The following is a 21,286-nucleotide window of genomic DNA, read 5'->3' as shown; positions in this document are numbered from 1 at the left end:
GGTCAACTCAAGACCGAATCGGTGGTTTTTACGTTTTGTGTCTGTTTGTCTGTTTGTCTGTTCCACCATCACGTCGAAACGGCTGGATAGTCTCAACCAAACTTCATATTTAGAGTATACTCATCCCGGGGAAGGTTTCGATATGCATATCGTTTTAAAATCTTTGAATACACGGGGGGTTTATAGGAAAACCAGAATGGTTTTTCCACCATCACGTCGAAACGGCTGGATAGATCTCAACCAAACTTCATATTTAGAGTATACTCATCCGGGGAAAGGTTTCGATATGCATATCATTTTAAAATCTTTGAATACACGGGGGATTATAAGAAAACCAGAATGGTTTTTCCACCATCACTTCGAAATGGCTGGATAGATCTCAACCAAACTTCATATTTGGAGTATACTCATCCCGGGGAAGGTTTTGATATGCATATTATTTTAAAATCCTTGAATAGACGGGGGGTTTATAGGAAAACCCGAATGGTTTTCCTCCATTTTCTCTTATACTATTGATTTTCAGTAAACTTAGTTTACCGTACGTGAAACGTCTCTTCATTATAAACAACTTTCGTTATGTTCATAATTTACCTTACTCTTCACATGACGGAGAAATTTACAATTTTCCACTGGTATCATGCTCTGCATTGAGTGACCGACAGACCGACAACGAACCTACAGGTTACCATGGCAACGTCTCTGACTGCATGCCAGCAGGGAAGTAACGTATTGCCATTTTCCTCATCATGCTTTTAAATTCGTGGTTGTTCCTTGGGTAGAAGGCAAGAGAGGCGTCAATCGGCCTATCTGCGGGATATTGGCGGAATATCGTTGGATGTTATAACCGCCCTCGAATAGATTAAGTAATAACACCATTAGTCATCTTCTTATTATTTGTTTACCTAAGAATCACTGGACCTAAATTTCTCCTCTGTTACCGCTTTATTATATCCATAACTCACACTAGCATAATTTATTGAGGGGCATTTGATTTTCCAATACATTCACTTGGCATTTACATATTTGTCGTTATCCAGCTGTCCTCAGTTATAATCCATTTTCTATTACTTTCAACTTTCTTAACTGTACTATTTTCTTCCTTAATTACGCCGTATGTACGCGTGTGCTACAAACTACTGGATGTATTTCCACCAAGACTCACATTTAGAATACACCTGTCCTTGATAGGTTTTGGGCAAATATTGTTTCTAAATCTCTGAACTGACTGGGGGTTTATACGAAACCGAAACAGTGATTTTGCACTTCCACAAAATATACACAACCAAACTTAATGGAAATCTACCTACCTTGGTAGAAATTAATTTCTAAACCTTTTACCTCATATGCATCATTTCGATACGAGGATTAATAAGGGAGATATCATTAACGGACCGTTTTTCTGTACAAGTCCCATCGGACTTAACTCACGAGCGGGTGCGTGTAAAGCGTATTCCTTACAACTTGAAAACTACTGAAGACATTCGAACCAAACTTTGTATTTAGCATCCACCTGTCCAAAGGTAGGTTTTAAACTTAAATAACATTTCATGTTCCGGAATGGACTGGCGGTTTATAGGGAACCGAAATGGTTATTTTACTCTTCCACAATATATACAGAACAAGACCAACCTGACGAAATCGACCAAACCCTTTTTTTTTTTCATGTGCATTTTTTCGTCAGTAGGATTAATAAGGGAGATATCATGAATGGTCACTTTTGCATGTTAAGTCCAGCACACATAGCCCGAAGGGTGTTTTACATGGAGCAGATTCCTTATCTATATAAATCAAATCGTAACGACTGTGTGCCTCTACACTGACTATTTTGGCGAAATTTTCGTACAGCTTTCCGTTTAAGGGGTAATAATGATCATCTCCGTAATTTTTGGTTTAGTTACCTGGAAGTCCTAATTTTTACCCGCCTCGCCCAAAATCCAGATTGTGGCGTGATCTGCCAGAAGAAAAAGAAGATAATTGAAATTTGACAAAATTATACGTTTTAGCCTGTAACGAACGGAAAACATCCTAGATCATTAAATTTTTCACTTTTTATCCCCGAAGAATATCGAAATATGCAGGCAATTTTCATGATGGTGCAGACCTTCGGAAATTCCTATCACATAACGGATTGCACAATCTCCGTTCAATTTGGAATGATCTACAACCTTGGTCTTATGACTTTTTGCCGTATCTCTATCCCTTTTACGTTTGATTTTTCTCTATTAATCGATGTTAAGTCAATTTGGAATTTTCACATGCATAATTCATTCTTTCAATTACTTATATCAAATACAGAATCATCAAACTCTTGGCCCACTCAGTAGCCATATGTGAGCCAAATGCTATGTATGTAGCTGTCACATAATTATCCAAAAAGTAATGTAATGTGAGATAATCTTACAAAACCTTTACGCTGTTCCATGTTTCTAACTCAATCTGACCCAAGAATAGATGACATATCATAGGACCAGCCATTTAGGCCACTACATCCGGCGTGTCTTATGGTATAATCCTTTGTCGATATGACGTACGTTTAGTAGCAGTTAATCTGTAAATGAAGGTCTTCAATATTGTAAACACGCATATACTTTCGTATGTCGATCTATATATATTCACTGATGTCGATTTTTAGCGATCGAGAAAGGGTGGGTCTGCTATTGTAATCAGTACTCCCCACACCAACTTTGACTGGCAGTAGGAAAGGGTTCCTTCTCCAACTCCTGTGTAAGGAAGGCCTACAATTGTAATGAATAGTTCCCTTCTCGATGTGACTTGCAGAAGGCAAGTGAGCATGCAGTTTTGTTTAAAACTCCTTTACCCGATTGTGTTTGGCAGTAGGCAAGGGTGCCCGCCATTATAAAGATATGTCCTCATCTAAAATGTGACTGGCATTAAGCATAGTGGCCTGCTATTTTGATGGAAACTCACCAACTTGGTGTGACTGGCAGTAAGCTGGCTGGCAGTAGGAAAATGGGCCTGGCATTATAATGATAACTGCACAACTCAATTTAGAGTGATAGTAGGGTAATTGCCTGCCATTATAATAGAAACTCCTCAACTGTAATCTGTCTGGAAGTAGGAAAGGGGGGCTGCCATTTTAACGGAAACTCCCCAAATCGATTCTGTCCGCGTAGTAGGCAATGGGGCCTGCAATTATAATGTAAACTTCCCAACTCGATTGTGAATGGCAGTAGGCAAGTGAGCCTGCCGTTATATCACAAATCCGTAACAAACAATTTGCATTGGAAACAACGTACGGGGTCCTCCCCATGCTCTTTCTCGGATAACGCTAAGAGGCATGCAATTTTAAAACAATCTTATTTACTGCATGTACACTATTTACTTCGATATTCGAATAAAATGTAGAATACCGTAGCGAAGCACGGGTACATTCGCTAGTATTTTTATATAAATGTAACATTAGGTTTTAAGATTGTTATATAATTGTTTCTCAAGGACGCTAATGTAAATACTTTCGTCAATTTTAGATATACGTGGCTGAAGATGACCTAGATTAAGGTCGAAACTAGTACCACAGTGTGATGTTTGTATAGTCACATCAATAAAATGTGTGATGATTAGGTAGACATTCTTTTCTATCCAATTGTAATTGTTCATCAGTACAGATCAACGTGAAATTTATTTCATATGGTTGTCGCCATGGCAGCTGTGAGGAAAGGAATAGAAACCTGTAGTTCCAGAATTTGGTCAACGTTAACATGGCTTGAATGCTGCAAGTTTGCGTATGTGTCTGGCATGGTCAGCATAGTTTTAAAAGAAGGTACCGTAGGACAGGCATTTATTACATTTGCTGTAGCTGCAAAAGAATTTGTAAGGTTGCCTCTATGGGGAGGATACTTTCAAGAAGGCTTCAAAATTTGGCAAATTAAGGAGAAAGAAGTCTATTCTTTCATCTTTGTGCTTTCTACTGAGATGCAGGGACCATAATATCATTCCCACTGTGTGAAGCTTAAGCACACGTTAAATACACCGAAAGCCAGGAGAATATATCAACGCGCTAGCAAGGCTCTTGTGATCGAGAGAGTGCATAACACTCGTAGGGAACTGAATTCGGTCTCCCGAGAGTTGTTTCATTTACACCTGCTGTTAAGCAACACTCTCTCGCGGGAATTGTGGTTGACTTTCTATCGCATTACTGCTATACAGGCTGAACGAAAATTCAACCAGGTGTCATTCAGACAGAAATCAAAGTTCCTCTGTCTAGCGCAGAAACAGGCGGTCTCTCGCATTAACCCGGATGGTAGTAAAACTGTCGTCAATCTTTCCAAGAAATCCTTGGATGAGAACCAAACGCCATTTCTAGCTAGGGGTCTTAATTTTGCTGTCGCTCCCTCTAAAATTCCCACCGAGGAGTTAATTACTTCCGTTGAGGCAGCCATCCACAAACTACCTACGGATGAGGCTGAGGAGTTAAGACAGAAATGTGTGAGATTCATAAGGTCCGCTGTTGTACCCGCGCCCAATTTAACAAGAGGCAAAAGGAGAGCTCTGAAGGAACTTAGAGATGATTCTGAACTGACCATTCTCTCAGCTGATAAGGGTAATGCGACAGTGGTTATGGACACTGACGAGTATAAGAATAAGATATCGGCTATATTGTCAGAGCCTGTCTACAGACTGAGCTCACGTGACCCCACCACTTGTGTGTCAAACGCCACCACGAAGCTCTTAAGGCAATCTTCAATTCCAAAAGAGGAGGCTCCGGGAGATGCAGTGCCACCTAGATTATATGGACTGCCTAAGATCCATAAAAAGGATGTTCCCCTCAGACCTATTGTTAGTGTGATAGGTTTTGCTACGAATGCTCTAGCTAAATATCTAAGCAAATTGCTTCAGCCACACATAGGACATACTGAATCATACATCAGGGACTCTCGGTATTTCGTCAACAAGCTGTCAACCATAACCCTTCAACCTAATGCACTTTTGGTGAGTTTCAATGTGGAGTCCTTGTTCACTAATGTGGCGATTGACTCGGTCATGTGTCTCATTGAACACCTGTTCTCTGAGGACATTACTAAGCTATTTTACCACTGCATGACGTCCAGCTACTTTTTGTGGGGTGGGAATTTTTACGAACAGACGGACTGAGTGGCTATGGGAAGTCCACTTTCGCCCGTAGTGGCTAATTTCTTTATGGAGCATCTTGAGGAGGAGGCTATTGCTTCGGCGCCTGTCAAGCCTATGATATGGTGGAGGTATGTTGATGTTGTATTTGTGATCTGAACAGAAGGTCCTGAGAAACAGCAACATCCGTCAATAAAATTCACTTTGGAGATGGAGTCGGACGGATGCCTTCCTTTCTTGGATGTTCTAATAAGAAAGAAACTGGACGGCTCCATCGTAAGCCTACCCAAACAAATCGCTATCTTCATGCAGATTCTCACCACCATCCAGCACAAAAACAGGGCATCCTCATGACACTCGCCAAGAGGGTGAGACAAATTTGTGAGCCATCACATATCCAGATGGAGATGGACACGCTCAAAGTTGCGTTTAAGGGTAATGGTTACAGTGATTTGCAGATTCATACAGCCCTGCATTCCAGAGAAACGACCAAGCAAAACTCACAGAAGGAAGAAGTGAAGGGAACTTCCTACTTGGCTTACATTCACAACACCACAGATCGAATTGCCAAGGTCCTCCGCAAACACAATATAAAAACCGTGTTTGGCACTGCCACTAAAATTGCTCACTGGGCTGATGACCTTCGATGTTAGGCCCCTTAAAACAACAAGCATCATCATCAAAATTGCTCACAGTCTGAGTAAAACCAAGGACAAAATGCCCCCACTTTTACATCCTGGTGTATACGAAATTCCCTGTACGTGCCGTAAAGTATATATCGGCCAAACATGCCGATCCATTGGTACCCGTATCAAAGAACATGAACGTAATATTAGTCTCAACCAACCTGACAAATCGGCAATAGCTGAGCACGCTCTATCGTCGGGTCATGATGTCATGTTCCAAGATGCTCGAGCTCTTACCCACACCAGACACTTACAGGTCCAGGATTATACGGGAAGCTGTGGAAATACGTAGAAATCCTAACATTTTCAACAGGGACACCGGCTATCAATTAAGTAATAGCTGGTTGCCAGCCATTAAGAATTTACGTAGGTAGTTCCCTTCCTTGCCCCTTCACTATTGTTATTTCATCTTGGTGTTTTCCAAATTCGTACGTTCATCGTCGCCAGATGTTTCATTCCAGGCTTACGTCTATGTCTTACACCTGTCATATGTTATGCAAACACGTTATGTGAACCGCTTAGTCTGATTGTGATGGTTCGGTCAGCTTCCGCTTCGAACGCTAGCGTTGTGCCGCGTCCTGGGGGCCATCTGGTGGTGAATGAACGTACCATTTCCACTTCTACTTCTATTATAATGTTCCAAATTCAAAAGTGTCATTGTTTAAGAAGCCTTTCTCGTGGGCAGTCGAGAATTCTTCTGAGGATGCAGAGCACAGTTTTCTGCGAAACGTTAAGAATTTTACCTTATTTTCTTGACATGGCACTAGCCCAAAAGCCTATACAATATCAATCTGGAAAGTCATTCGTCCTCAACCTGCACCTCTAAACTGCTTTAAACTTTAGCTGGGAAGAGTTTATCTACTCACCAGACACACTAGAGTGAATAGTGAAATTTACTTGTCAGGTACTCGTTATGTTTTGGAAATGAAGTTGAAATTCTTTCTAGTCCTATAAGGGATGAACAGAATTTGCTTAAATTTGAAACAGAATGTATAAAGGAAAGAAATACGTAAGTGGAATGAAGATAAGGTTAAGTTGGAGTTCATACTTGGATTATCCATCTCTATGCCTGTTAGGAAGCAATTAGGGGTAAAAGGGATTTTATTCAGTAAACATAGGATATATGAAAGTTTCAGAATGATTACAGAAATTATTAAAGCTATAAGAACGTAGGAATTTACTGGAAAGTTGTGTTCAGATAAGATTTACATACAGATTCACTCATTTGTAAGTAGAACAAGTGACTTAAAGTAATAGAATAAGTCATAATTTTTTCATTATTATGTATCTTTATGTGCAAATTTTGTAATTTGGTGGCAAGTTAATTGAAAAATTGTGCCATCTTCAGAATACTTCCTTGAAATTTATTTTACTTTTTGAAAAGGAACTGTTAGTTTATTGATAGTAATCCGTGATATAACAATTCAAGAAGAATTCTGATTGTTGGAGAACAAAGACAGGCTGGGTGTTGTGGTTTAATTATGTGCCACATTATGTAACTTCCTGAATGCAGTAAGGCAGTTATACAAACATTTCTAGAGTGACTTATTGGCATGCTCACATATGCAGACAATTCACTGGAAGGTAGATTGTAAATTATTGCATATGGGAAAGTCCATACTAATTTTTCTCTATTATTATAATTTAGGAATTGCTTTTGATCTCTTCTTTCGTCATACATAATAGTGACCTGAAACCTGAGGTGTTCATGCTTGTGAGTAGACTGGTAGACATGTAATCTTCTTACAAAATACCTTACAATTTCTTAGATCAAATTCAACTTTAATAAATTGTATTTTGGCAAGGAATTTTTATCACAGTGGAGTATGGAATCAGCTCTGTTCCTGAAAAGAGAAAAATCCAGAATATTATTCTTAGTTCAAGTTGTGAAATGACTAATGACATGAAGGGGAGCTTGTTATTATAATTATAATAATAATAATAATAATAATAGAGGAAAAGTGCACAATGTGCAGGGATACAATAGTTAACAATAGTTCTTAGGATAGTCCCTATCCTTCCCTGCAAAGCATTTTTAATGAAAACTTCCTTTCACTGCGTATCATTGCATGATATCTATCACAACTGCTATTCCACAAAGCACAAACACAGGTGACGTCGGGATCGTGATATTTGCTGGTCATGCACACCTTGAAGTGGAAACCATGAACGGCATAGCATGTCCCTAAATGTCTCAGCTCATAGTTCCCTTGTTGCCAATCACTGTAGACCATAGCATCTGTGGTGTAGAACTCTGACCATATTTGCCAGTCACTGTAGATCATAGCGTCTGTGGCGTAGAACTTGACCATATTTGCCAATCACTGTAGATCGTAGCATCTGTGGCGTAGAACTCTGACCATATTTCATTTTTCTTTTTCCAAAGCACTTCCATGATGCTTTTATATGCAGGAGTTGCTGGCAAAAGTAGCTTCAGTCGTAGTTCCTCAATGAAGAAAGACTCCGTGGTGGGCTCGTATGCGAGCCGAGATGGTGTGAATTTGGAAAGGCATAATAATTTCTTCAGAAAAGTAGCTTTCACTTTCTCACTTTGTTCCAGATTTCTCTTGTGTGCAGTGTATCCAAATTAATTCTCGTCCATATGTTATGATAGGGGTGATAATGTCAGGCAGAAACTACTATTTTCTAATGGGGTGCATTGTTGTATCTCCAAACATTCACCATAATCAAATGTTAACTAAATGTGATAAATTGGAACAAAAAGAGTAAATGTTTCTTTACTGAGTGATCTATGTTTGTTACTCCTGAATACAAACCATTCCTCTGTTGTCAACATCTTCCTATTCGTACCAACTAGAAAGCTTAGTATTATAAAATGTTGGCAGTTTTACTACTCTATCGGGCCCATATATCTTCTTATTGGTAAAGTGTTTCTTTATAGACAGAATTATCCTGTGAATATCTTGTATATCTTTCATAATATAAGTTCTAGAATGTGTACAGAAATTATTTAAATTGTGCTAATTTTTTGGAAATAACTACAGTACCGGTACTGTACGAGCTGCCAAGGAATTTGAGCGAATAGGGTCTAGACAAAATTTACTTAGAAAGGTCCAGTAATCACTAATTTGTAAATGAAATAAATATCTTAAACTAGTAGAATACGTACTGTAATTGAATTTGCAGTATTGTACAACAGGATTATTTGTATTGAAATAGGAAATTATTCTTAGAAAATTTACTTGTAGTCCAATGTATCTAGTGAAAAGAAATGTACGTTTTTATCTTTGCATCAAAACTTGTTTTGTATCCATATGTAGTATAGAGTTCAAGACACTGGACAAAAAAATAAAAGGATATGGACCTGATTCGTGTAAGTATAATATTTTGTTCAAGATCACATCATTTGTTTCTCAGTTGGAGATTTCCGCATCGATCTTGGCAATGTTAATATTGAGTACATTTGAACCTCGACTATCCATTCCCAGATAATTTGTTCAAATTACATGATCCTGCGAACATCCTAATTAAATCATGTTCCTCAAAGGAACAATTTCCCCTATCAACCGTCCAGAACTTTCAGTCCTATCAGTGTTTTCAAGAAACAGTATCCCACAAAAGGAAGGCTACATCATTACCTGTGGATCTTCATGTTAAAAGTCCTGTCATTGTAGTAATTAGAACAGGTACTGGAAAAGCAATCGGTGGTGAACTAGTTTAAGGTACCTTCTTTGCATCGCATTGACCTGGTATTGTTCATAAAGTAGAGTGGCTGCAGCTGTTGAAGGAGACAGAGTGCATTCCAACAGAAGACTGAATGAGTTTCGTCAGATGTTGATACTTGTAAAAATTCTACATTATGTCCAGGTTTAGATATTTATTTTCATAGACTTTCCAATTATATCACTGAGCAGGTTTTTGGCATTCCTCTGAGAGCACTAGTCACTGTTTTTTTCAGACATGGATCAAACTTGCTCCTTCCTAACATGAGTAGTATTTTAATATGGTCGGATACCTTACTTGACTCTTGAATGTTTGCAATGTGCTTGGAAGATTTCTCAAGTCCCATGACTTGAAATATTCTTACCACTGTGGTTGGTCATGGCTCACTTCTGAGTTAGTGGAACAAAGTCTTTACAAAATGTACTTTCTCTGCAAATTTTGCTCATTTTGGACATGTTACCTAAAGGCCGGTCTCCACTGATTAACCTTTAACACCAACATGTTAAATTTAACATGTTACAATTGACATGCATATTGTGATTGTGTCTTCCAATTGACTTTGCATGTTAACTCAGAATGTTGAGTTTAACACTTTTAACATGTTGGCGTATTTTCCGCTCCAAGTGGAAAACGTGTTAAGTCAATTCATTGTTCGTGAGATGTTGGCACAGCTTCGGCAACTTCCGTGCTGTTTCCATGCCAACAGATAGCCTAAAGGACGCAAACGACGTGCTTCTCGTGAAGTAGGATTATACAGTAGTTGCAACACACCGCAACACTCATTCGCTTTGTTATAAGCTACAAATACAGTACACGCACGATGTTGTTCTCCCTGCACTATACTAAAATTTATAGTAAGAAATGGAGTGGAGCAAGGAGATTACTCAGGACTTAATCTATATATATAAAATAAGAGTTTTGTCTGTACTTTGCTCAGAATTTGAAAAGAATGGTATTTCTGTATTGGTCATGTCCATAGCAACAAGGAAATGCACTTTTTACTTTTCCGTAATTTCTGTCTGTCTGTCTGTCTGTCTGTCTGTCTGTCTGTCTGTCTGTCTGTCTGTCTGTCTGTATGTATGTGTGTATGTACACGCATCACGAGAAAACGGCTGAAGAGAATTTCATGAAAATCGGTATGTAAAGTCGGGGGATGAGCTGCTACAATCTAGGCTGTAAATAATTTTATTCATGCTGAGTGAAGTGGAGTTTAGGGGAAGCCTAAAATTCAGTTCTCAGATATTTATATTATTAGTGGTCCTATCAATAAATACTACATAACTAAAGTTACATAGAATTAAATTTCGATCATTTATGACTCATACATTTTTACCATACCGGCTATGATAACACAGATATTAATGAATTTCGATTTTTGTTGCTAAGTCCACATCAACACCGAGCCACGAGAAAATGGGTGAACAGAATTTAATGAAAAAGGGTATATAGAGTCGGGGAAGAAGAAACTATAGTCTAAGCTATAAACAATTTTACTGACTGGATGAAATGGTAGTTTAGGGGTAGGTGCCTAAAATTTAATTTTTAAATAGAAAAGTACTACATAACAAAAGTTATAGTGAATACAATTTTGGATCATTTATTTTTTATTCAGTTTTACCGTACCGACTATGATAAGAGTAGTATTTCAGAGTCGGAAGGAAACTAAATGTGAGGGCCTACAATATCGAAAGCGCTAACACTGATCAACAATAACATTACATTGACCATTGTTGTGATGTTCTTTGCCTCTTATGGTACCCTCAGCTCCGATAGATGGGACTACTGTTGCATACCGAGTATAAAAGCCTGACTGAATATTGGCGGGAAATAGCTGGGGAGTTAGAAAACTTTTTTCTTTAGCATGTTATTCCTCTGGTTCATACATTGTCTGATACTGCTGGTACATAACACACTGGTTCATCCTAGTATTCCAGCTATTCGATCCCTACTCTGACGCGCTGTTTTGAATGAGCAGTGTGTACATTTGTCTAGGCTCACTTAGTAACAGTAGTATGACCTGATCTAGAATTACAATTTAGGCCTATTCCAAATTATAGCACCACAATTCGCTAAATAATTCAAACTTCAACCCTGAAAAGAGCGGTTTCTTAAGAAAAGCATCTTCCTCTTCACTTTTATTAAGTTCTACATTCATTTTATTCCAAATTAGCAGTGAAGAGGGGTTTTCTTCTCTGGCTTGGAGGAAAAATTTGCCTCCAAGTCAGATAGATTTTTCCGCTGCTAGTGTAGTGAAATGAGATTTTCCGACTCATCGGGTACTCCTAGGAAACAGATTAGTAAAAAGGCATAGATTTGCCGTGGGACTCTCCACTATTCGATCCTTCCCCCCCTCCCCCCGCCGAAAAATACGCAGAGTGTTTGCGGATCACGGCTGTCTGCGACTTGGTCATTCCAGCTCTGGAACTTTGGACTGTTAGATTGTCGGCATAGTACTGTTCGATAAAAGTGAGAAAATGCATGTTTTTTTCATATGATCGAGTATTTCATATTGCTTTTATTTTCGCGCCATTCCTACTGACATCATTGTAATGACCTATGTTCATTTCACTTGGGAAAATCACTAAGACTGAGGGTGTAAAAAAGCAGGTGGAGAGTGAGTGTCTGCCATTATAATGTAAAACTCCCCATCCTGATTGTGACTGATGGTAGGCAAGCGGGCCTAGCATTACAATGAAAATTCCCTAACCCAGTCTTCATATGAGAAAAGATGTTTGGTGACTTTCCCGTCACGTTTCTAGTGTAACGTTAAGAGCTGTGCAATATAATACAATCTTGCTCACAAGGTGTACACTACCTAACCTAGAATTCTGTATACAATGTAGAATTCCATAGCGAAGCACAGGTACATCAGCTAGTTAATGATATAATAGAAAGGCCGTGTTTGTGGGATGTCTCACCAAAGGAATACAGAGATAAAGCGAAGAAAGCTGACAGTTTCCAGGAACTTGAAATTATCTATAATTGTTCCCGCGAGTGCATCAAAAAAAGAAGAAAAAAAACTAGTATCCCTCCGCTCCCAGTATGGTCGAGAACTGCAAAAAAGTTCAGAAAAGTTGGAAGTCGGGGACGGGAGCGGACAAAGTTTATACTTCAAAGTGGTTTGCTTTTGAAGCAATGAGCAGGAAGAAGGGAGGAAATGTGCCTAATAAAAGTGCATTTTAAATCATAACAAGAAGCAGCAGTGGCAATAACAAAGGCAAAATCCTCTTCATCGGAGTCCATTGTCCTTGTTTGAAAATACTAGACACCACCCAAATGTATTACCACAAATTGATATGATGAACTACCTGTATATAAACAAAGGAAGTCAAGTTTAACATGTTTATTAAGTGTGGACACAATGTCAAATGAAACAGTATTTAACATGTTGATGGTGTCACCAGTTAACATTTAACATGTTGTTGTTAAATGTAAATCAGTGGAGACAGGCCTTAACATGTTGATGGTGTCACCAGTTAACATTTAACATGTTCTTAAATGTTAATCAGTAGAGACCGGCCTTAAGGTGAACCTTTCAGAGTTGTTGCAGTGTTCAATGATGCACTCAATCTTCTCGCATCACCAGGCACTATATATTGTATTCTCGTTACCTGAACAGATACTACCCCTCACGTATATAAAGCCATGGGAGGTCTTGGGACATTACCATATTGGCCCGAAAATAAGTTAAGGAATCGTATGTTAAAATGTCCGTATAAAAAAACACAGTCATTTTATATGTGCTGCCTAACATTTAAAAGGTAGGTATCATTTCCTATCTGTACTGGCTTGTGCAGCGAGTGTCTCAACGCACTTCACAGGCAAGTTCAAGGTCACAATTACACCAAAATTTCTTGAGTTTTGATGATTATTTTTTCCAATTTTTGGCTTGTGATAAGTGGCGGGTAGAATAGGATATTGGAGAACTTGAGAGAATCTATACTAGCATTTGAAACTATCTTCTGGTACTGGTACTACAGAACCTTTAAAAGTTACGTAGACCTAATGACAATTAATAGTAATGGGGATACAATACTTTTATTGGACGCACAACATCACAGCTCAAGGAAACATAGGAAGACCAAAAGGAGGAATTGCATCCCTACTAAAACATAAACTCATTCCTTTCAAAATAAACTAAATTCTGTTGTGAATAGAAAGTTCTGCTTTATAATCTGCACCTACTTCCAGCCCGAATTCATGGAAGAAGGCATAATAAATGAAGTAGCCATAGCTCTAGGGAAAACCTGCGTAGGACACAAAGCCATTCATAGTAGTAGAGGATTTCAGCTGCCACATAGACATGTCATTGAACAAAAGAACAAAATCCAAGTCGTCAGCCCCTCAAACTCGTACCTATCGCTAGGAAAGTAGAACCATGGTATTTGTCACGTTGCAGTACTAATGAAAAGTAGCGTATGGATCCCCCTCCTAGAAAATGTAAGTTTACCATTGTGGTTACCTCATCTTCTCCCAAAGTTGACCATGTTCCAGGGTTTGATGTAAGCGGCAATAAAGAACTGCTTGCATCACCTAAAGTTACTAGATCAGTGACCCTTGAAACAACCCAGCTTTACTATTAATCCTAATGTGGAACTTCCAAGTACCTCTAACAGAGTGTCACCATTAGTGGAAAGTTAAACTCCCTCTTTCTGGGGAAAAGATCCAAGCTTTCTTGAAAAAGGTGTTGCATTATCTGCAGCAGGCAGTGGACAATTGGAAGTGGGTATCTATTAAATTCTATACATGAGGATGTTTCAACATTAATTCACTCTTTAATACCTAACATATCTAAGTCATGATAATATTACAATGGAATGCACATAGTGTCCTAAACAAGAGGCACAAGTTATTATTGCTTATTAATTCACATAAACCCCACATTATCTTTCATAATAAACTTGGCTATATCTATCTAGCCGTATTGATATTCCTAATTATTATTGTATCCACCATGATGACTACGGTCATGATGGTGTCTGCATTTTTATCTCATCTCACCTCCATTTTACCTTAATACCAATTTCGTATACATTTCCGGGAACCCAAGCAATAGCTATTAAGATTGGGACTATGCACTTCGTATCTATCTACTGTCCACTCAAAGTTCAGGGTTCTTTCGACAATTGGGATAAATTTTTATCTTGATTCCCCAACCCTTTTATACTTGGTGGAGATGTGAATGCACATCACTCTCATTGGGAATGGCCTTTATCATGCCCTAAGGGAAATAAAATTATCAAATTAGTGGACCACTTAAATTTACACATTTTAAACGATGGATCCCCAACACGCGTGACCTCACTACTACAAAACAAAAGTGCTGTGGGCTTAATGCAATTTTCCCCGTTCGATTGCACACACACACACTGACGTGGGTAGTCCTGAGTGGTTCCCATTCCAGTGGTCACTTCCCGATCATCATTTCACTGTTAAACAGTAGTCCTGCAACACAACCTTAAAAAAAAATTGTCAGAAAAATGGCGAACTTTAATTCCATGCAGTTTCAATCCTTTCTAATTGATCGATTATCTCACTGCTGACAAACTGTCATATCTTATAATGATCTAACTACTCTGATTACTCAGTATGTAGACCAATTTCACCCTCGTCAACCTGGCCTGAGTTCGGGACCTCTTAGATACATTCGTTGGTGGGATGATGAATGTGTCACTCTAATCTCCCAGAGAAAGAAAGCACTACATTCTTTCCAGGCTTTGGGGTCTTTACAAGCTTTCCTACATTACAAGGAGTTAGCACCTCAAATGCAAATGACCTGTAATAAGAAATGTCATGATGCATGGAAATCTTTCATTTCATCATTGAATAGACAATGCCCCATTAAAACTATATGGAGAGCTATTTCTCAACTTTCTCATCACTGCCTTCATGAACCTGGTCCTGAAAATGGTAATATACAGGCCACAACCCAGTTTTTTAAAAATTTGATGCCTCATTTTGTTCTCTCCCATTATCATTTTATTACCGGTATGCCAAGGAAGTGTACTGGCTCCATTGCTATTTAATATTTATACCAATGACCAACCACTCCCTAACAAAACAAGAAGTTTCATATATGCAGACGACCTTGCACTAGCCTGCCAGAGTGCAGCTTTTGATAGAACTCACTCTTGACAGCGCTCTGAAGGAATCAGACAAACCACCTAAAGCCGAATCCGTCAAAATCTCTGCTTTGTGCTTTCCACCTCAAGAACAGAGAGGCATCGAGAAAATTACATGTCTCCTGGAATGGAATCCTCTTGGAACATTCTTTTACCCCAAAGTACCTAGGGGTAATGTTGGACCGCTCCCTCACTTTCAGAAAGCACTGTTCCAACATCGCCAAGCTTGATAGCTGCAGTCACTTAAGTGTGGCCAGTATCCAGTAATCGGGAGATAGTGGGTTCGAGCCCCACTGTCGTCAGCCCTGAAGATGGTTTTCCGTGGTTTCCCATTTTCACACCAGGCAAATGCCGGAGCTCTACCTTAATTAAGGCCACGGCCGCTTCCTTCCAATTCCTAGGCCTTTCCTATCCCATCGTCACTGTAAGACGTATCTGTGTCAGTGCGACATAAAGCAAATAGCAACCAACCTGTTCCAACATCAAACACAAAGTCAGTGCCAGAAACAACATCCTGAGGAAGCTGAGAGGTACAAACTCGGGTACAAAGCCCCAAGTTCTTACAACCACTGCTTTGGCTCTGTGTTACTCTGCTGCAAAATACGCATCCCCTGTGTGGTATAGATCATCTTACACCAAGACTGTGGACCCTGCCCTGAATGAAGCTTGTAGATTAATCACAGGATGCCTGAAACCTACCCCTGTTGGAAAGCTATACTGTCTTGTTGGCGTTGCACCTCCAAGTATTCGTTGAGAAGTCGCTGCCGATCAAGAACGACTGAAGGTGAGAGCATTGAAGTTCACCCGCTGTTTGGTCATCAACAATCTCAATCTAGGCTGAAATCCAGGAAAAGTTTCCTCCAGTCATCGAAGCCCTTGAAAGGACCACCAGATAAAGCAAGACTTTCCTTGTGGAAATCTAAGGCAGCAAGAATGGTTGGAGCTGCATGAACATCTTCCGGCTGGCTACAATGAAGACTGGAGTGTTTGGAGGTCCCTTAACCGATTAAGAACTGGTGTCGGCAGGGCTAAGTCCTCACTTAAAATATGGGACTTCACATCAGAGGACAGCAAGTGCGACTGCGGTGAAGAACAAACAGTGAACCATATTTATCAATGTCCTCTCTGCCCATTTTCATGCTCAGAGCAAGATTTAATGCTTGCTGATGACAATGCCCTAGGTGTGGCTCAGTTTTGGGAACACCATCTAGATGTACAGGAAATTTTGTCATTTTCCTTCGTTTGTTAATTTTTGTGAATAGTTTAATTATTATTTTATTTTAACTGTATGATTAAGTATGCTTCTGACACGAGTTAATAAATTAATAAATTTTATTACTCACCCCATTTCCAATAAATTTGTCTCTGTTACTACACCAATTGACATGAACGAATTAGGTAGAGCAATTCATATTGCACGAAATTCAGCGCCAGGATGTGATGATATTTCATATAAAATTATTTAAAAATTACCAGGCATGGCAGATATTTAACAGTTGTTTATCCTCGTCCAAGATAGCCAAGAAATTGAATGAATTCTACCTAGCCCATATTTTGAAATGTGGAAGAAGTCCTCTACTTTCATATAGTTACAGGGGTATTAACCTTGGCCTATGTTTTAGAAAAAATTTCAAAATATTACACTAGCCTGCAAATTTAAACTTTTTGTTTATTGCTGAAAGTAAAAAATGTGCTTTTGTATAATGTCGATGTGCTGAATCCGAATTTTCAATCTGTTTACTTCTATCACGTAAGATTTTCTTGCGAAATCACTTTACATATATTGTATAATTATGCAAATTTTTCACAAAAGTTTTCATAATACTTTTTTATTTTAAAGAAAAAACAATATTTAATGTACATAACTTGCTGATATTAATGTGTGTGGTTGTTCATACATGTCACTAGAGTGTTTTTGCTTGATTTTGTCTTGTTTATTTCACTATTGGAAAGTTTCACGCAAATTTTATACTCTTTGCTTCTTACTTGAGAAAGTCCTCCTGTTCCTTTTTTCTTTTATGTGTGTTTTCAGGTATTTCATGCTTTAACATCCAACAATAGTCTGTAAGCATACTGATGCTCCGGTGTCCCTGGTATCTCCTTTTGAACTCCAGCACATCCTTGTGAATTCATTCGCCTCGTTCTTTGCTCAAAGATCCTAGATTTTCAGGGAAATAATCTAGGTGAGAAAATAGGAAATTAATTTTCATACCCTTGTTACAACCAAGTTCCTTGTATGCTTCAAGCATGTTAGCCACATTGTTTTGGTGATTGGGATCCTTGTTGTTACCTAGGAATTTTGAAACAACTTTACAGAAAGATATCCATGCTGCTTTCTCCTTTTCATCCATAGTGCTTTTAAATGTTGCATCTGACATCAGTTTTCTTATATCAGGACCATTAAATATACCTTCTTTTAATTTTGCTTCAGATAGTATTGGAAATTTCTCACATATGTACTTGAAACAATTTTCTTCCTAATGTAAAGCCTTTACAAATTGTTTCATTAAGCCAGGCTTAATGTGGAGAAGTGGCACCAAAACTTTAGAAGGACTCGCAAGGCTTTGGCGCACATCATTCTTAGTACCGACTTGTGCCCTGCAGTCCCACAGGCAAAGAAAGCATGGAAATGTGGTAAAATCAGATTGTTGACCCAGCAGCATAGTAAGAACTTTAAAATTGCCATAAACTTGCCAGTTGTCTTCACTGTAGGTCACTCACAATAACATCAGTTGCAAATTTGCGTATGATTCTTTGAGGATCATGGAATAGGCATCAGGCACTGAACCAAAAAGTTTCCATTTTGAAGGAGAACACCCTTTAAACCTCACTTGGAAGCATCAATGAACAGTCTCCATTCACTTGGATTTAGCATAAGTTCTTTCACATTATTGCAATATACAACGTAGCCATCTTTGGAGAAAAAGAATTTAAATTTTATTTCGTGTTGTCTGTACCAATAGAATTATGTTTTTAGACAGAGCAGATTTTTTTCTTGGTGTCTAGAACACAACAACTCAGGTAATTCTTTAGAGAGGGCAAGATCCCTCACCAAGTCATTTAATTCACTCTGGATAAAACACCCACATTCTGCAGCAAACGATCCTGGTAGGTAGTCGCTGTCACTCGTCTCATTTTCCATCACTTCTGCATCAGACTCAGATGAAAACTGTTCCAAGATTTTCTGGTCGCACAGGGATTGGTACATCAGGCCCATGGGGGACAGGTAAAATGGCTGATCGAACAACTGGATACACAATTTGCTTTTTATTTTTAGAAGCGTATCCCTTCACATCACACGAACAGAAGTAGGAGTCATTACTATGGTTTGACTGCTCTCTCCAGACCATAGGTATTCCAAAAGATAGCGACGGTCGTTTGCTGTTGACCCAGTGATGAAGATCTTCAATGCATACTCTGCATACTTTGTGGGATGCCCAAGGTTTACTTTGATCTCCAAGTTTGATTCAAAATAGGCAAGATATGATTTTTTTTTTTTACAAAATCTGTAATGTTTTTTCCCACATATATAACAAAAGTGGTCTGGATCATTCATACATGTGCGATGTGACATGGTAAATATACTTTCGTACTGTACTACAAACTCACAACGTTCTACTCCACAATACAGTTTGAAACTGATATCTTTTCCAGATCACATGCACTAATGCAATGTGAGAGAATAAGACAGGATAAGTTTTCACAAAGTGTCTGTCACCAAGGAGTGGCTGTCTATCTCTTACAAATAAACCTAAGATGGCAAGGGTGCACGTTATCCCAATCTTACCTCCTGAGGCACTCGCACCCCATATCAGATAACATCTGGTGCCCTTGGTGTTTAAAACACATTAAAATCATTCTAAATACATTTGGTGTTCAAATCCTGACATCATACACATGGTAAAATATTACAGTTTACATAATTACTCTTTGGACATACAAAAATTAAATGGTGCATGAAGGGATCTTTCTGGCTTTGAATTTGAATTCAGCTTGCTAAAAATACCCCAAAAACATTCAAACTTCGGAGGCAGCAATTTCATCGCAGACTAGTGTTATTTTAGAGAGATTAAAATGGAATTTGGAATATTACAATTTATTCCCTAAATGCCGATTCGCGTTTATTCCTGGAAGATCTACTACAGATGCTATAAACATTTTGCTAACTGATGTAACACTTGCTCGTTGCCGAAAAGAATCATTGATAGCTATTTTTCTTGATCTGAGAGGTGCATATGATAATGTCAATATTCACCTTCTGTTACAAAAATTTCTGTTTTATCAGTTCCCGCTGCCATTCTGTACAATGTTAGCTGAGTGGGTAGTCAAATTAAAATACTTTACCAACATTCATGAGCACACGACCTCACGAGGTTTGCTTCAAGGTGACATTTTAAGTCCGATTCTCTTCACACTCTATTTGCATTTGTTAGAGAAAATTATAGCAAGACAGGTTCGATTTTCGCAATTTGCAGATGATTTGGTTATATATATGAGTCGCTCTTCTATTGATAGTATATACAAAGCCTTAAATTCTACTCTACAGGCTATGACTGCTTGGTTACAAGAACATGAGTTATTATTTTTTTAAATTTATTTATTTATTTGTGTTTAGTAGTGGCTGAGTTAGGACTCATGGTCCTCTCTTACACTTAACCACATCATTGTACAGAAAAATTGTGGAAAATATTAAATATTTTATAAGAAACTAATTTGCAACATAAATTCAAAATAAATGCAACATAATAATTATACCAATATGTACATATCGTTTGTCAAACTACTAAATGAAATTTAATAAAAATAAATTTAAATTAATTTAAAGAAAATTAACTAAATTATACACACACACACACACACACACACACACACACACCATCATTCACTCATCAAGATTCACACCGTTGGTTTGTGCATCTAACGAGGGAAGTACCCCAGCTCGAACGGCTAAAACCGTCTGGAAGTTCGCTTAACATACGAAGATATGTCTATTCTACTACCCATCAAGGGCATTTATCTGTAAAACCCTGCATTAGTGTACAATCAATGTTTGGAAATTACGGTGTACAAACATTGTAGAAACACAACTCGCAACAGAAACTACCGTGCAACAGGCGATTCGGACCATTATACTCGTAGTAACCAAAATCAGATGTGATGCAGTATCATCTGGCAAAAGGTTGAAATGCTTGCAACAAGAACTCTTAACACATGCAGTATCGTGTTGACATAGTCATCTTCCCCACAATAGAAGATACTGTGTTGTCCTTTATTCGACGTCAAAGTGTAAATGTGGAGTTTCAATGAAGTGATTAAAACACAGCGCAATGGAACAGTATGCACATTTAACGAGGGCAACATGTAGACATACTACATTATTTGCAATGTTCCCGCATTGCAATAGTCCAAACTAAAATGCCACGGTGATCACATTACCAAACGAAGCAACAGGGACATCCACATCATAACCTGCTCTTTGCCATGCGTATGTTAACATAGGTCTGAATTTCGGTGCAGATAGATGGTTGTAGATGACGGAGTGAAGAGGATGATGAAGTATCGATCATATAACGTGGCCTGCGTGGTATCTATTTGCAAACGTACAAAATCAACAAGACATCTGACATAGAGCTTGTATTGCCTAAAAGATATACATCCATAGGTTGACAGTATTTGGTTGTCTTCGGTGGCAATACCTTTAATGTA

This window comes from Anabrus simplex, chromosome 1 (genome assembly GCF_040414725.1).
Source record: "Anabrus simplex isolate iqAnaSimp1 chromosome 1, ASM4041472v1, whole genome shotgun sequence".
NCBI classification, from domain to species: Eukaryota; Metazoa; Arthropoda; class Insecta; order Orthoptera; family Tettigoniidae; genus Anabrus; species Anabrus simplex.
Note: the sequence above shows the minus strand (reverse complement) of the source record.